Below are 16,146 nucleotides of genomic sequence, written 5' to 3' on the forward strand. Positions count from 1 at the left end.
GGATTCACTGTCAGTCCCCAGTAGAGTGCACCAGGGGTGCCAGGGCTTGGGAATGCCAATGCTGCTGGTGGGCTTGCAGCGCTGGTTGCGCCACCCACAGGAAGCGGCCTTGTAAAATGTGTCTAGGGTCTGCCACCGCAGACCCGGTGCGCGGTCCGGCACCGTCGCGCTGACTGCGCAAGTGCCCCCACTTGCCAGTCCCTAAACCTTCCCTTACCTACATATTAGCCACCCCTCTGGTAGGCCCAAGGGCAGGGTGCATTGTAGGCATAAGGTAGGACATGCCCTGATGTGTGTGGCATGTCTTAGTAGTGAATTACAGCCATTTTCGTTCTTCACTATTGAAGGCTACCTGCTCTCCATAGGCCAGAATGGGCTGCTGGGATCACGCCAACGCGGTGACCCCAGTGGACTCAGAGAGCATGGTAGAGTGTCAAGTTTAGTATGCCTGAACTCAGAATAATAAAATACTTCTTTTAGTCAAGTTTATTTTAATATCCTGGGTTTGTAAATACTACTTTTAGAAAGTTAGTATTTACTGACCTGGCCATTTCAGTCCGCCTCTGCTGCGTGTGTGTGTTCTGCCTAGCAACAGTAAGGAGCAGGGTTGGGGAATCCCCAGAGACAGGTTGGCTGCCAGGTGGTGGGTAGAGAGATGACACCAGGATGGGTGGGAGGAGTACACCTTGACTCTTGAATAGACCTGTGCTCTGCCACCACAAAGCCGGCGCCGCCCCCTGTGGAGCGGCTGATGTCTCTGCCCTGCTGCTGAAAGGAAAGAGCAGAGTCACCATAACAAAGTGCTCCAGAACTGGACTGAGCCAGGCCCAGGCCCCCTGGCGCTAAAGAACAAAAGAATCACTGTATAAAAGTAGGAGCCTAGCTCCTAAGAAATCAGAATCCTGTTTACCACAAAGAACCTCTGCCCGACTAGAAGGAGAAGAAGACGCTGGAGGAGCTGGCCTGCTGCTTGCCTTGCTGAGAAAGGAGAGGAAGAGACTTACTGAAAAGACTTTGCTACTTTGTGCTTGAACATTCTCCAAGGGCTTGATCTGAGCTTGCCCCCTGAACTGAACCCCAGGACCAGTGGGTTCTCTGTGCTTCTTGCTCATCCTCCAATTCGAGCCGTGTGGGCATCCCGCTGGAAAAGAGACTGCGCCCCTCATCGCCCCTCCTAGGGCCGTGACACTCAGAAGCTCGCCTGCCTCCAACCCGTGAGAGCCCCGCTCCGTCCCGAGCCGCTCTCTGTCCCCGGGCCAGGCCGCCTGCATCCCTGTCACCGCCTGCTACTGGAGCGCGCTGACCGCGCTATCACCCCTCCCGCCGGAAGCCGTCCGACGACTGTGATCTACGCCGGGTCATCCAGCTGCACTGACCGTGCCCTGCGACCCCGCTTCGCGATCCCCGGACATCTCAGGCCGCGCCGCCCCCGCTGTGGAGACCCTCCTGCACCGCCGTGCTAAAGGGTCGCTGGCCGCGCCTGCCTACGTGCCCACACCTGCTGATTGAGGACCCAAGAACACTTCTTAAGCCGAGAGTCGCACCGACCTGTGCCGACTCTCCACATCACGAAAGAAGTTCCAGTATCGGGCTCGGGGCCCGCAACGCCTTATTTCCCCGTTCGCAGGAGTCGATCTCTGTGAGTACTGGAACCACGAGTAACATTTGCAAGAGACTACCAAGTATCCATTTGAAGCTACGACCATTTGCCTGCTTTACAACCTGGTGGCATAGCGAAAACGTTATTGGTCTTGTGATAATTCTGCTGAGATATATATACCTATTTTTACATAAAGAAGCGTATTTTTATATATATCCAAGTCTGGTGTCCGTTTCTGGGGGGATTGATGTATTTACTGTGTGTATGATTGTAAGTGCTTAACCAACAACGCCTGAGGAATCGCCTTGGCTGCTCACGCCACGCACCTAGAGGGTGAGCAAGGGTCATTCGCGAGGGGTTATCCTGCGCCCTGACGTGGAGGAGAGGGTTCCTGCTTGACACAAGGGCAACCTTGCGCCAACCAGAGATCCCCGACTCTAACAATATCATTTCAAAGTAAAAATAGATTTAGATCAAAAAACTACAATAGTTTGTCCACCATGGCAGCTGCTGACGATATAGGGAATTTTTTAACAATTATTTCATGTAATGTGTAACAATTGGAATTTGAAATAAGTCGCGATATATATCAATTCAATTCAATTCAAATAGACTTTATTCGGATTTCAACAAACCATCCATAAAAGCACAAAGACAAACATTTTAAAATACACATTAAATACTACAATTTTGGGCCGTTGCTTATTACATATAAGAATATAATTTATAAAAAACAGCAATGAAAACACAAATAACCTACTGGCTGGGCTGTGCAAAAGAGGCCATCGTACAACAGTATATAAGATTATACATAGAAAATTAGCTCATAGATTTATGATGGTAAAACTAATATAATATATTGAATTTCAGCAAAACATGCTTTAAAGTGCAAAGTGAATGTCTAAGCAGAGCTAATCAATTTTCAACGACCTGCGTGAGCATACAATGGCTTTAAGAAAGCTACTAACTCTAAAAATTAATTCATCAGATCCTAGCATTAAAAAGTGTCTATAGGCAAGGTTATGGTTAGACAAGTCATATTTCTTACAATATGGTATTAGATAATGTCTTGTAAATTTCATATAAAAACCACAGCCGAAAATGAAATGGGGCATACTCTGGGTTCCACCGTGGTCACAGGGACAATGTAGTTTTTCCGGGTTTTTAATATAACCCAGTGGAAAGCAGATGAGGTTTATAATGCTCCTATCCCTGAATCTAAATAATAAGATTCTGGTCCATCTACCCAGTTTTTTACATAAATAGGGCTGGGGGGACATCAGGGATTCAATGTGAGATTCCTGGATTGGTAAATAATCAATTGTGGATTGTTTCACAGAAACTGCTCTTTCCCTTTCGTTGTGAAAATGCTGATAGAGTGCTCTTCTCACCAAGTTTTTATGGGAGCCGTCAATCCTATCCGGGTATATGAAGAGGTGACCGTAGTTGACACTCACAAGGCTCCTTTCTACCGCATTAATCCATGGGATTAGAGCTACATTATCACTTTTCAAACAATCTAAGATAATCTCACGAGTCAGAGAAGCTGCCGGGTTTTGCCATATCCTTAGCCAAAATAATGCAGGTCTCGCTCTGATAAAATCCTCAACATATTGTAATTTTAATTCATTGTGACATACAAAGGTCGGTGCACTAATAACTCCCCCCAGGATTTTTCGACAGAATCTGTTCTCTTCGCTCTGTATTGCTTTACAGTTCGAAAACCCCCAGACTTCTGCACCATATGTGCCAGTTGGGAGACATTGGGTTCGGTAAATTTGTAATAAGCTAAGAACCACATCAGCCTGGCGTGGTTGGCGTAGGGAGGTGATGGAATTAATCGATTTTGAAAGTTTATTTCTCCCCATCGCCACGTGTGGTTGCCACGAACCGCTATTAGAGAATAACAGACCCAGATAGGGGAAAGTGCAGGTGCTTTTTAGGATGTTTGGACCTATCACAATCTTGGGGATTTTATAATTTTTAGGGCCGCAAGTCATTATGAAGGATTTGTTGAAATTAGTGCACAACCCTAAATCGGACATATAATTAACAAATCCCGATATTAAAATACGCAGAGCATTCGGGGTGCGGCCCATAAGGACCGCGTCATCCGCGTAAAGTAGTGCCGGGATAGGTTTCTTATTGATAATTGGAACGTCCTTTGTCAAATTGCATAGGGAATGAGTTAATTCATTGATGTATAAAATAAAAAGCAAGGGGGCCAAGACACAGCCCTGTCTCACCCCCTTGCCGATTAAAATCTCATTTGAAACCTCACCATCATTATTTAGTCGAACTCGAGCTTTCAGGTTGCGGTGAAGATTGGCCAGAAAGTGGACTAGAGGTTCGTCTAAGCCATAATTTAAAAGAATGGACCACAAGCGGGAGCGATTAACGAAATCAAACGCTGAACTAAGGTCCATAAAGCCAAAATACAGAGGAGATCGTTTAGCTCTCATGTATTTGGCCATTATGAGGTTAAGGTTTAAACATTGTTCCACCGTGCCAAGCTTGCTCCGAAAGCCAAGCTGACAACGGTGGATAATAGAGTTATCGTCTGCCCAGGTACTTATTTTGTCGAATAAGACCCTGCCAAGGACCTTCAGGGTGTTGTCGATCAAAGATATTGGACGATAACACCCCGGGTCCAACCTATTTCCCTTTTTAAAGATGGGAACAATGGTACTACAAGACCATGTGGGAGGGATGGATTCCTTACTTAAGTTATTAAAAAGATTACAAAGTAGGGGGGCCCAAAACCATGTATTTGATTTTATCTGGTCGATGGACAGACCATCCGGGCCGGGGGCCTTGTTGCCAGCACTGTTCGCGATGGCTTCCTCCACCTCCTCTAATGTAATGACTACGGTGTCATCTGGGAAATTATCCTCAGTTGAATTCCCAGCTGTAGCATAGAGATTTGAGAAATGGCTGACCCATGAATCTCCTGTGATATTACAATTTATCGGGGTGATGTTACTTCCCAGGGCTCTCAGACTTTTTACTTCTTTCCAGAAACCAGTAGTATCTTTTAGGGCAGTTGTTTTAGTGAGATTATCCCAGTGGCTTATTAAGAGCTCTTCAGTTCTGGTTTTTAAAACCTGTTTGTATTTAAAGCGTAATGAACTGACAAGGGAAACATCTCGGGGTTTAGCTTCCAAAGCTTTCCTAAGTTCTCTATTGGCCCTTGAACAATTGGTGTCAAACCATCTATGATTATTTGTATTGTGTTCTATTACCGGTCTGGAAATAGCCCTTTTTATTACTACACATAGATCACAAAAGGATCTAGTAATATCAGGGCCACCAAATGTTAGGCAGTTGGAAATCAGCAGGGGATTATTCTTAATTACATTAGTTAAAATCTCTTGATTATTAATCCCTCTCCAGATAATCCTTAGTCTATCTGTGGATACAATAATATTTTGAACTCCAACCTCACATGGGCCTACAGGCTTTTTAATAGATTTAAGATAAATTACTAATGGTAGATGATCACTGTATGGGCTGCTGACAACCTCAGACTTAATTAACACTTCACTAAGGGGGGAAGAGGTAAACATATAGTCAATCGTGGTTGAGGAACCACGGCCGATGTACGTGGGGGCCGGTACCTTTCCCTCGTCGATTCCGAAATGGCCCATAACATCATCTAGGTCTCTACTGTATAAAAGATCCAATAGTTCAGAGCCTCGTCTACAGGGCGGAGATGTAGTATAAATATGAGCATTAAAGTCCCCGCCAACACAAATGCCATCGAATAGACCATATTTTTCACCATCCGCAACATCATCGATAAACTTAAACAGTTCTAAAAAGGTGGGGTTAGGATGGTTGACAAAATCATTATTATAAAAATTTATAAAACAAATCTTTAACCTTGCAACATATTTTACGGCTACCAGATTTTTACTAACCACATTTAGAGGTTCAATTTTCGTGTCCTTAGAAATTTTTGCCCAGATAGATAGACCGCCACTTGGACGTCCCAGAGCAGGAGTTGGTACAATAAGGTTGTGGCAAAAGAAACCCTCCAATAGTTGGGTAGATGTACACCATGTTTCTTGTAACATTACCACATCAAAGTTACTTATCCAGGTAACCCATTCTTTGATTTTCATCTTACCTGGAAGCCCTGCAATATTCCAACTAATGACACTTAGGGTGTCAGTTGATAGGGTAGTGGTGGAAGAAGTAGGAGTAATGGGACGATCTGAACAGGCTACATGTGGAAGGACTAATCTATCTGGACAAAGTTTATGGATACGTGTAGGATTAACCGTATCCATGGGCACTATGCTGACAACCTTATCCAGTATAAGGTGTTGGTGGTTGTCAGTCTAAACTTCCTAAGTCCGATAAGGCAGAGAATCTGTTAGCTATAGGGATGGTGTTAGAGACTGTCTGAATTGGTCTGTGGGGGGGCCTATAAAAATAGCCAAAAGGGTGAAGGCTTATTGCGGTGAATGTACTGACATGGGTGTTTTGTGTGTCCATAAAATATTTTACAAAGTTCGGATGTCTAAAGTTAATCACTATACAGTCCCCGCTAATATTTTTCTGTTGTGGCCCCACCCAACTTACCCTACGAGTTAATATAATCTCATTTGATATGTTCCATCTTGCCCCTTTATGTTTTGTCAGCCAGTTAATACATTTATTGTGAAGTTGTACCCATGACTCACTTTGGCCTTCTTTTAGAGCGGGTACGCCTGCTAGCACTAAAACATATGGGCAAGATTCTGGAGGTAAGTTGAGGGGCTGCCCTAAATTATTAGTAGGTTTGTTTCTTGCTGATGTGCCTCCACCAGTGCTTATGCCATCCGAGGTAATACCTGTCCTGTCTGTTGAGGAGGCTAGCGGGGTCTTGGCATCCGAAATTGAGGTACCAGTCATTACTATTCCTTCTAAACCAGTGGGGTCGTGATCAAGGCCCGTAGACAATGTAGGTAGAATGTTAGCTGAAATACTGTTAGATAAAACAATTTTATCAACAGTTGGGCCTTGCATATTTACGCGGCTGGAATCGGCAGCGACATTCTGGCCCCCCTCCCTCAAATCATTACATAGGGTTTCCAATTTACTCATAATTTTGTCACCTCGAACAACATCTAAGCTAATAGTTCCTTCCCTTTTAATTTCCTCTTTTTTAACAAGGTTTTCGATTTTGTCCAGTCTCTTAAAAACAGTATTAAATTGTTTGACTATTTGAATTTCAACTTGTTTAAAAATGGTATCGACAATTGTTTCTATCAGGTTGCCATTACATTTAAATAAAGAATTTTGATCAGTGGACTCAGTCTGGGTACTGACTGTATTAACGCTGCTCTCCTTGGATAACATAGAGACCCCACAGATACTTTTGTCCACAGTTGGGGACTCTAGTCTTCGTGTGAGAGTGGTAGGTCTCTCAGATCCTTCATCCGATGGAGATGAGGAAAGTAGTAAGTCCTCAGTGGCACTTGATATAACTATTTCACAATCTTTAGCTTTATCTTTGTTCCACATACTCTGTGGCGTTGGTTGATTTCTGCATCGGCCTGGTTGTTTCCTTTTGTTTACTATGCATTTCACTGGGCCTCTCTTGCGTTTCTCCCTTGCAAATTTGTTGGAGCATGACGTTTTATCTGGTACTGGCTCCGCTAAACAGTCTGTTACAACAATAGTCTGCAGGCTTGATTTTCCAGCGGTCAAACTTAAGGTGTCGACATTGCTAATTGGTTTGATAACTGTTACTATAGGGGAGAGGGGGAGGTCCAGGTTAGATGAGGCCTTAGGAGATTGTGAACATAGCACAGTAGTAGTAGTGGTGGGGAATCCAAAAGACATTCTGCGTTCGGTGTCAGCGATCTCATTGGCGACCATAGTGAGAGCATTGGCCAACAGTGAGTCTATTGATGTGGTCGAATCAACAGGAGCAGCAGTGACAGCGCAAGTAGTTTTCGTTGTGCGTTTACCCATGCTTTAGAATGATTACCTGTTTGGTATGTAGAAACAAGGGGGGTGGCCCAGCCCGGCCTCTTCCGTCCCCTGACGGCCACAGACGGCCCGCCCTCTGCCCGGGCGCGGTCCCGCGACGCGGGGGATGACGCCGCTTTTATGCGCCTCGGGGCGCGAGATTGTGAACAGCTGGTTCAGAGGCTGCCGGTAGTTGTAGTCTCCCCCTCCTCACGGCGGCCGCAGGGTGTACTACTGCAGCGGCGGGAGGGAGAGCAGGACGGCTGTAGAGGGACAAGAAAAGCAGAAGGGCAGGTGAGGGTCCTTCAAAGCCCCCAGCAGCAACAAGCATACAGGAAAGCCCCCGCTCCACCGGGGATGACGCCGCTTTTATGCGCCTCGGGGCGCGAGATTGTGAACAGCTGGTTCAGAGGCTGCCGGTAGTTGTAGTCTCCCCCTCCTCACGGCGGCCGCAGGGTGTACTACTGCAGCGGCGGGAGGGAGAGCAGGACGGCTGTAGAGGGACAAGAAAAGCAGAAGGGCAGGTGAGGGTCCTTCAAAGCCCCCAGCAGCAACAAGCATACAGGAAAGCCCCCGCTCCACCGGGGATGACGCCGCTTTTATGCGCCTCGGGGCGCGAGATTGTGAACAGCTGGTTCAGAGGCTGCCGGTAGTTGTAGTCTCCCCCTCCTCACGGCGGCCGCAGGGTGTACTACTACAGCGGCGGGAGGGAGAGCAGGACGGCTGTAGAGGGACAAGAAAAGCAGAAGGGCAGGTGAGGGTCCTTCAAAGCCCCCAGCAGCAACAAGCATACAGGAAAGCCCCCGCTCCACCGGGGATGACGCCGCTTTTATGCGCCTCGGGGCGCGAGATTGTGAACAGCTGGTTCAGAGGCTGCCGGTAGTTGTAGTCTCCCCCTCCTCACGGCGGCCGCAGGGTGTACTACTGCAGCGGCGGGAGGGAGAGCAGGATGGCTGTAGAGGGACAAGAAAAGCAGAAGGGCAGGTGAGGGTCCTTCAAAGCCCCCAGCAGCAACAAGCATACAGGAAAGCGATATATATGTATATGTATATAAATATATTTATTTATGGAGTAAAGATATATATGTAGTTAGTCCTTATTATATTATTATGTAATAGCATGTGATGTATGCAGGAAGTATTACTGACGTTCTCCTTACTAGCTTTCTGGTCTTAAGAAAGGCCTGTCTCTGGGCTGAAATGCATAGACTCACCACTTTCATAGTATTTACTAGACAATGGAATATAAGTGACAGTGCTCTCCTTGAACTACAGGCATCTATATGAATGTATGTTAAGGATTCATTGCAAAACACGTTGGTTATTTCCATCACCACCGCACATCAGTAAAGATTTCCAGAACTTTTACCTTACTCTTTAAGCACAAGATGAGCACAGTGACTGTCATGAAAAAAGCCTTTTACCACTCCAGGCACAGTATTAAAGCTTTGGATTGGTAAAATACCATCCAAGCCAACCTGGAATTAATAAAAGCAACCCCTGACACACGTGTTGCCCTCTTTATAACTCTTCAGAGAGGTTTAGCTTCGTCCAGACGCAAGGGAGCACCCAGTGTAAGTCAAAACAATACTCTTTCAGGCATAGAGTGCTGCATAAATTATGCAAAAAAGAAGCAGAGAACTCTAGGTAGTTCCCAAGTTCAGGTGGAGAGCAGCTCCTGTAGATAGATAGATAGATAGATAGATAGATAGATAGATAGATAGATAGATAGATAGATAGATAGATAGATAGATAGATAGATAGATAGATAGATAGATAGATAGATAGATAGATAGATAGATAGATAGATAGATAGATAGATAGATAGATAGATAGATAGATAGATAGATAGATAGATAGATATTACCTACTGGCGGTCACCAGTAGGTAGTTATAGTTAGGACCTTGTTTCTATTCAAATAGCGTTTTTTGTTTTGCCAATAACTATGGCGCCATTTCACAAATCTTCACGAAAGTTTCAAAACTAATGTGGCAGCCAGGTCAGCTCCTGTGTTGAATATTTTGGGGGCCGAGAAAAAGTCCTAAAAACTGTTCTCTCCATGTTAATTTCCATAGGAAACTTTAGACATGGGACATGGCTACAGCCTAAACTGCTGAACAGAATTACACCAAATTTGGCAAAATGTTAGCTTTTGTTTCAGAAATCACTCTTTTTATTAAATGGTGTAAATCCGTTCAGTAGTTCCTAAAAAATTGAATACTTGCATGGCGGTTCCGCAAACTCTCCCGATCTTGTGACTGAGATCTGATTGGCTGCCAACAGTTCCAACCAGGAAGTGTTGGCAACCCTCTTATGACTCGGTTGAACCGAGTCACAAGAAAAAAGGTGAAAAAAGGTGGAAAAATAAGTAAAGGGGTCAGGGTAGAAACCCCGACCTTGGCCTGCTCAGGGAACCCACATGGACCCCCAGGGCCCAAAAAAGCATTTTTGTTTTTTATTTTCGTCGGGATTCGCGCTAGTTCCACAAATCCGGCTGAATGTTTTTTCTTAAAATGAAGTGCAGGCTCCAGCGCTTTGTTTTTTTAAGCCCCCGGGTGGGCCAGGTCCCAGGGGCAATCATGTAAATACATGCGGGGGCCAGAGCGGGCCCCCACAACCTCAGGGACTACAACTTCCCCGGGCTTTGATTTTTACATAGCGGTGTGGGAGGGTGCTCCTGCCCACCCCACGCAGCCCTGGGGATAGCCACCTCCCCGGAGCTTTAATCATTAAGGGCAGGAAGCCACACAGCCCCCCTGCCGCCCCCCGGGGCTATTTTTATGAATGAAATGTGGGGAGGCTCGAGCCCCCGAACACTCCCCTGGGGCAACCACCTCCCCGGGGCACAAATTATTTAAATGTGTGGGTCCATTGCGCACCCCTGGCCCTGGGGACCACCACCTTCCCGGGGCTACAAAGAAGATGGGATGCGAAAGCAAACTCTGCTTCACTTCATTGAAGCGAGAGCATGAAAAATGCTCTCGCTTCCATGAAGTGAAGCAGAATTGCTTTTGGGCAGAGAGTGCTGCATATTTGCAGCTCCCTCTGGCCAAAATCAATGCCGGCTCCTGCAGGAGGCATAGAGTTGGCAGGGACCATGGGGCTTCCCCCACAGACCCCAATGATGTGGCCATGTCCCGGGGGATGGGGTCCCCAGGGCTTAAATTGGCCTCAAGACGGGGCCACGTGGCCCCCCTCCAAATATATTGCGAATGAACTGAAGGGATGGGGTCACTGAGGCCAAAAGTGGCCCAGGGAAGGGGTTCTACATGGACCCCCTTCCAAAACACAAAACAAAACAAAAAAAAATGTCAGGGCCCCCGGGGGTTGGGGTCCATAGGGCCGCAATGGGCCTATGGAAGTGGGGGGCATTAAATATTTTTTTTTCTCTGTGGCAGGAGACGCGACCTTATCTTGGCTCTCAGCGCACCCCCCAGTGTAATGTCACAGTGTATTTTCAAAGCCACCTTAAATAAATAATTAAATACTATACAATTCCAAGGGTAGTGTTAAAGTTGTGAACTTTTTTTATAGCGGTAGTGAGATTGTATTTCATAACCACATTAAAATTGACAGACTTAGAGATAATATGAAAAGTGAAATGTGTTCTAGTACATTGAATTTGTGCTTTTGTTTTGCGGATTTGTGATGTGTTTGAGAATCCGGGAAATATTTAGAAAGAGTATGTATGTTAAAAAATATATAACTCAAACACAAAGAGATTATGGACGGAGCGCTGAAATTTTTCAGACACCAGCCCCAGTCACAGATCTGGGTTGAATCCATCATCGTTCTTTAGTTCACTTAGCCACCCCAGTTCAGGCTACATGCAAATCAGTCTTGACCCTTATGGCTCAAGGGAACAGTGCAGCACCAAAAACACACTGAAGACGATGAAGTCAATCCACTCCGGGGCCCCCACGGACCCCTGCCCCCACCACAGTTTCAACAGAGCCACTGACACATAACACCCATGCTCTGCCACACCATCAACCGCTCCCTGGCAACCGCCTCGTTCCCTGATGACGGGAAACATGCTGATATCAACACCCTCCTGAAGAAACCCTCGGCGGACCCCAACAACCTCGAAAACTACAGACCCATCTCCCTGCTCTCATTCCCAGCAAAAGTCATCGAGAAAGTCATCAACAGCCAACTCGCCACTTTCATCGAAGAGCACAACATCCTCGACTCCTCCCAATCCGGCTTCAGAAAAAGCCACAGTACGGAAACTGCCCTCCTCGCCGCAACAGACGACGTCCGTACCTTACTGGACAAAGGAGAAACAGCAGCCCTCATCCTCCTTGACCTCTCAGTGGCGTTCGTCACAGTCTCTCACCGCACCCTGATAAGCAGACTCCACGACACAGGGATCCAAGACAAGGCCCTCAACTGGATCCGCTCCTTCCTCTTTCCGGCAGAACGCAGCGGGTCAGACTCCCCCCTTTCCTCTTGGACCCTACACCTACCACCTGCGGAGTCCCCCAGGGGTCCTCCCTCAGCCCTATGCTCTTCAACGTCTACTTGGCTCTGCTCGCCCCCATCGTCAGAACCTACGGACTCAACATTGTGTCATACGCAGACGACACCCAACTCATCCTCTCCATATCCAACGAACCCAACACCGCCAGACACAACTTTCGAGAAGGCATGGAAGCCGTCACCAAATGGATGAAAAACAGTTGCCTCCAACTAAACACCATCAAAACGGAAGTACTCATCATGGGCCGAAACCCAGACGCCTGGAACAACACCTCGTGGCCCCCGACCTCTGAAGCCCGCCCACCCCCACGGACCACGCACGCAATCTGAGAATCATCCTGGACTCAGAGCTCAAAATGGACCGCCAGATCATCGTTATTTTGCTCACTTCGCCACCCCAGTTCAGACACAACTATATGCAAATCAGTCTTGACCCTGTGCCTCATGGGCATAGTCCAGCCCGAACTGCCAAGCCATGTCTTCCCTGGACCGGAAACAAGTATCTTGGGACCAGTTTCGGGCTAACCGCCCTCATCAGCCAGGCTAGCTTGAATCCAGTGGCAAAGTGAGCAAGGGTCCCATGTGTGGGCATACCCTGCCAACTTAGATCGAACAAAACAAACACAAAGAGATGATGGATGGAGTACTGAAACTTTTCAGACACTCACCCCCAGTTTACAGATCTGGGTTGAATCCATCATCGTTGTTTAGCTAACTTCGCCACCCCAGTTCAGACACAGCTATATGTAAATCATTCTTGACCCTGTGCCTCATGGGAACAGTTCAGCCTGAACTGCCAAGCCATGTCTTCCCTGGACCGGAAACAAGAAACCTGGGACTGGTTTCAGACTAACAGCCCTCATCAGCCAGGCTAGCTTCAATCCAGTGGCAAAGTGAGCAAGGGACCCACATCTGGGCATATCCTGCCAACATAGGGCGAACAAAGCAAACACAAGGAGATGATGGACGGAGCGCTGAAACTTTTCAGGCACTAACCCCTGTGAGAATTTGGCCTGGTATATGCTGTCTACTACTTATAGTGGGCACCTTGTATCAGTCCAAACAACCCCTTATGGTGGATAGGTTAAAGACAACCTTTATTGAAAGCTATCCTAGTGGTAGCTATGGAGAGCAGCCTTCAGGCTAAGTCTTGAAGAAATGTATAGCAGCTTGTTTTACCAGTCTATGATCTTTTGAATGATCAAATGAAAGGACAACCATACCACATATACATTTAAAATATATGTATTTAGGATAAAACACACCCCTCTAGTCTCTTTATGAGACTGGAGTTCGAAGTACTTAATTTACAAGTTAGCAATCAACAGTAATAGCACAAATACACGTTTGGGCCCTAGGGGCGTACCAAACCATATACCAATAAAGTGGTATAAGAACCACGACTGAACTAGACACAAGGCCTAGAGCCTGTAGAATCACTGGGACCCCAAGGAACCCCCCAAGGTAGTGACACAGGGGACCCACGGGGGCCGTGTGCAGTATGTAAACACAACCGTGGGTTCCCGTTAGCTTCTATGGCAATGTCACGGTTGGAAATTTAAAGATTAGGGACACTTAGAATCGAGTCAGGACCAAACCCTTTTGGACTTAGGAAGTTCTAGGGCTAGCACCCATGGGAGCACCGGATTACTCGTGTTACCTCACCCAGGGAAGCCGGGTGCATAGTTGTCTTTTGGTTTTGGGTCCCGTCGTCGATTTCAATGGGAGCTGGCGATGAAGTGCTGCTGCCATGAAGAGGAGAAGTGTCCGAAGCGATCCAAGCCTGGATCTAGGATGGAAGGAACCTGAAAGCAGAGGGAACAGAGCCTGGGTCACTTACCAGTGACCAAGGGCAGGATGGACCAATGCCCACAGATGTTGGGTGCTTCAGGTGAGTTGACAGGTGTCTTGACTCTTCAGCCACGAGGTCCAGGAGGTGCCGATGAAAACCAGGAGCTGGATTCGAGCTATACCACAAAGTCTGTCCACTGCTGCGGTGTCGGCGACCATATTGGACCCAACAAGCCTTAGCAACAGCAGGTTACTGGAAATCAGAGAAAGGACTGCGGTGCAGACCAACAAGGTCTGGGGGACTCACCCAGCAAGGGTAAGTTGGGGCATGTCTGGAGCAATCAGAAAAGCCCAATCAGAAGAGGAGTTGCCTTTGTGGGGACCTACTAGCCAACAGGCTAGCAATCGCGAATGAGCCTTAATCGGTCGCACTGGAAACTGGCCCACGGATCACTCGTGGAGTGGAGGCCAGCAATCTTCAGTACATAAGGTGCTCAAGGCTGGGGCTACTCAGAGCCCAAAGCACAACTTCAAGGAATACCAGAAAGATAGTGTTGCTGCAAAAGTTCATGGTGTCCAGGGGTCATGGTTTCACGTCACCCACGATAGCCACGGGCCTCAGCTTTGCTGTGGACTCAGGGTAGCCTTGGGGAAGTCTGGAAATCCACCTCTGGTAATGCAAAGACTTTGGCATCCAGCGGGAGCTTCAGCGATGCAGACTGGTCAGTTGCTTCTTTGATGCCTGCCAAGCAGAGGAGTCACTCCTTGACCCCAAGGGAGATTTTCAGTCTTCTAAGCAAAGTAGAATGTCGAAGGTCCAGGATATATGTTGCAGAGTTTCGTCCAGGGTAATCTAAAGTCGCAAGGACTGGGTTCCCATACTTATACTAAGTTTGGGGGTGTAACATACTCTAGGGACCCACCTATGGGAGGGTTTGGAAAGAGGGGTGGTTACACCCATTTCCTTTGTCCAGTTTCACGCCAGAGCAGGGGCAGGTAGCACCTGCAACCGGTTTGAACTGGAGGATGCACAGGGACACCAAGTGTGCCCCCAGTGCAGGACTTCAAAGCACCAGAGAGTGCTCCTGCCCAGCCCCAATACACATCTGCCTGTCTGGGGAGGTGGTTACACCTCCCTGGGACAGGAAACCTATTGTCCAGGCTTCCCCTGCCAGAGTTTCGGTCAGCAGCAGGAGGCCAGACCCGTGTCTGTGGCTGAGGCATTCATTTTGTGATGCCAGGGCTGTAGTAAGTCCTGCCGGGTTAGACCAGTGCGAACATGTCTCTCCCTCTAGAAGGCTGGAATACTACCCCCGCCACCAGAACTGGCATGGGGGTAGTATTCCAAAGCGCTTGACACTAAACACGACATGTTTCCGTGCAGCCATCCCAAAGTTAGCATTTTCCGCGAGGTTATAATGCACTTAAGAGGATATGGTCAGGCTGCACCACAAACAGCATCAGAGGAGGTGCTCCGAACGCTGCAGAGGGGCTCTGCTCATGCAGGAGCACCCTCTCACATAAAAAGCATGCACTCTGTCTTCAGCATTGTTAAGGCCTGCCATAGGAGTGACTTATAGGCTTTATATGTGTGTGCAATGGTAGTGATATAGGTAGCCTATGGCACAGTAAGGGTGGCAAGCACACCCTTACCCAGGCTTCAGTAGCAGACCTGTGGTGCCATTTTGGAGTGCTTCCCAGGGGTGGCATAATACATGCTTCAGCCCCTGGTAGGCCTCTGAGGTACCTATGCCCTAGGTACATAGTATACCATATACTAGGGGCTTATAAGGCAGTCCAGAATCCAATTAGAAATGTACCTAATGTACATGGAAACCATTTTAGAGAGGAAGCAGCTAGGCTGGGGTCCTGATTAGCAGGGCCACAGCCAGACTAAGGTCGAAAAACAGTGAAACACCAGCAAAAAGTGGGGGTACCCATGTGAAGCAGATCCTACCCTCCTAAACAACCCCCCGCCCCAAACGCAGGGACATTAAACTAACCTTGACCAGTTGAGTCTTCATGTTCTAAGTGGAAATACCTAGAGAGTCCGTCTGCATTGGCATGGTTACTCCCAGGTCTATGTTCCACTGCAAAGTCCATCCCCCAAGGGAAATGGACCACCTAAGCAGTTTGCGGTTTTCACCCTTCATTTGTTTTAGCCATAAGAGGGGATTATGGTCTGTCTGAACAAGGAAGTGAGTACCAAACAAGTATGGCCTCAACTCCTTCAGAGCCCAAACCACAGCAAAGGCCTCCCTCTCAATGGCTGACCAACGTTTCTCTCTAGGGGTCAGCCTTCTGCTTCTGAA

Source organism: Triturus cristatus, chromosome 7 (genome assembly GCF_964204655.1).
Source record: "Triturus cristatus chromosome 7, aTriCri1.1, whole genome shotgun sequence".
NCBI classification, from domain to species: Eukaryota; Metazoa; Chordata; class Amphibia; order Caudata; family Salamandridae; genus Triturus; species Triturus cristatus.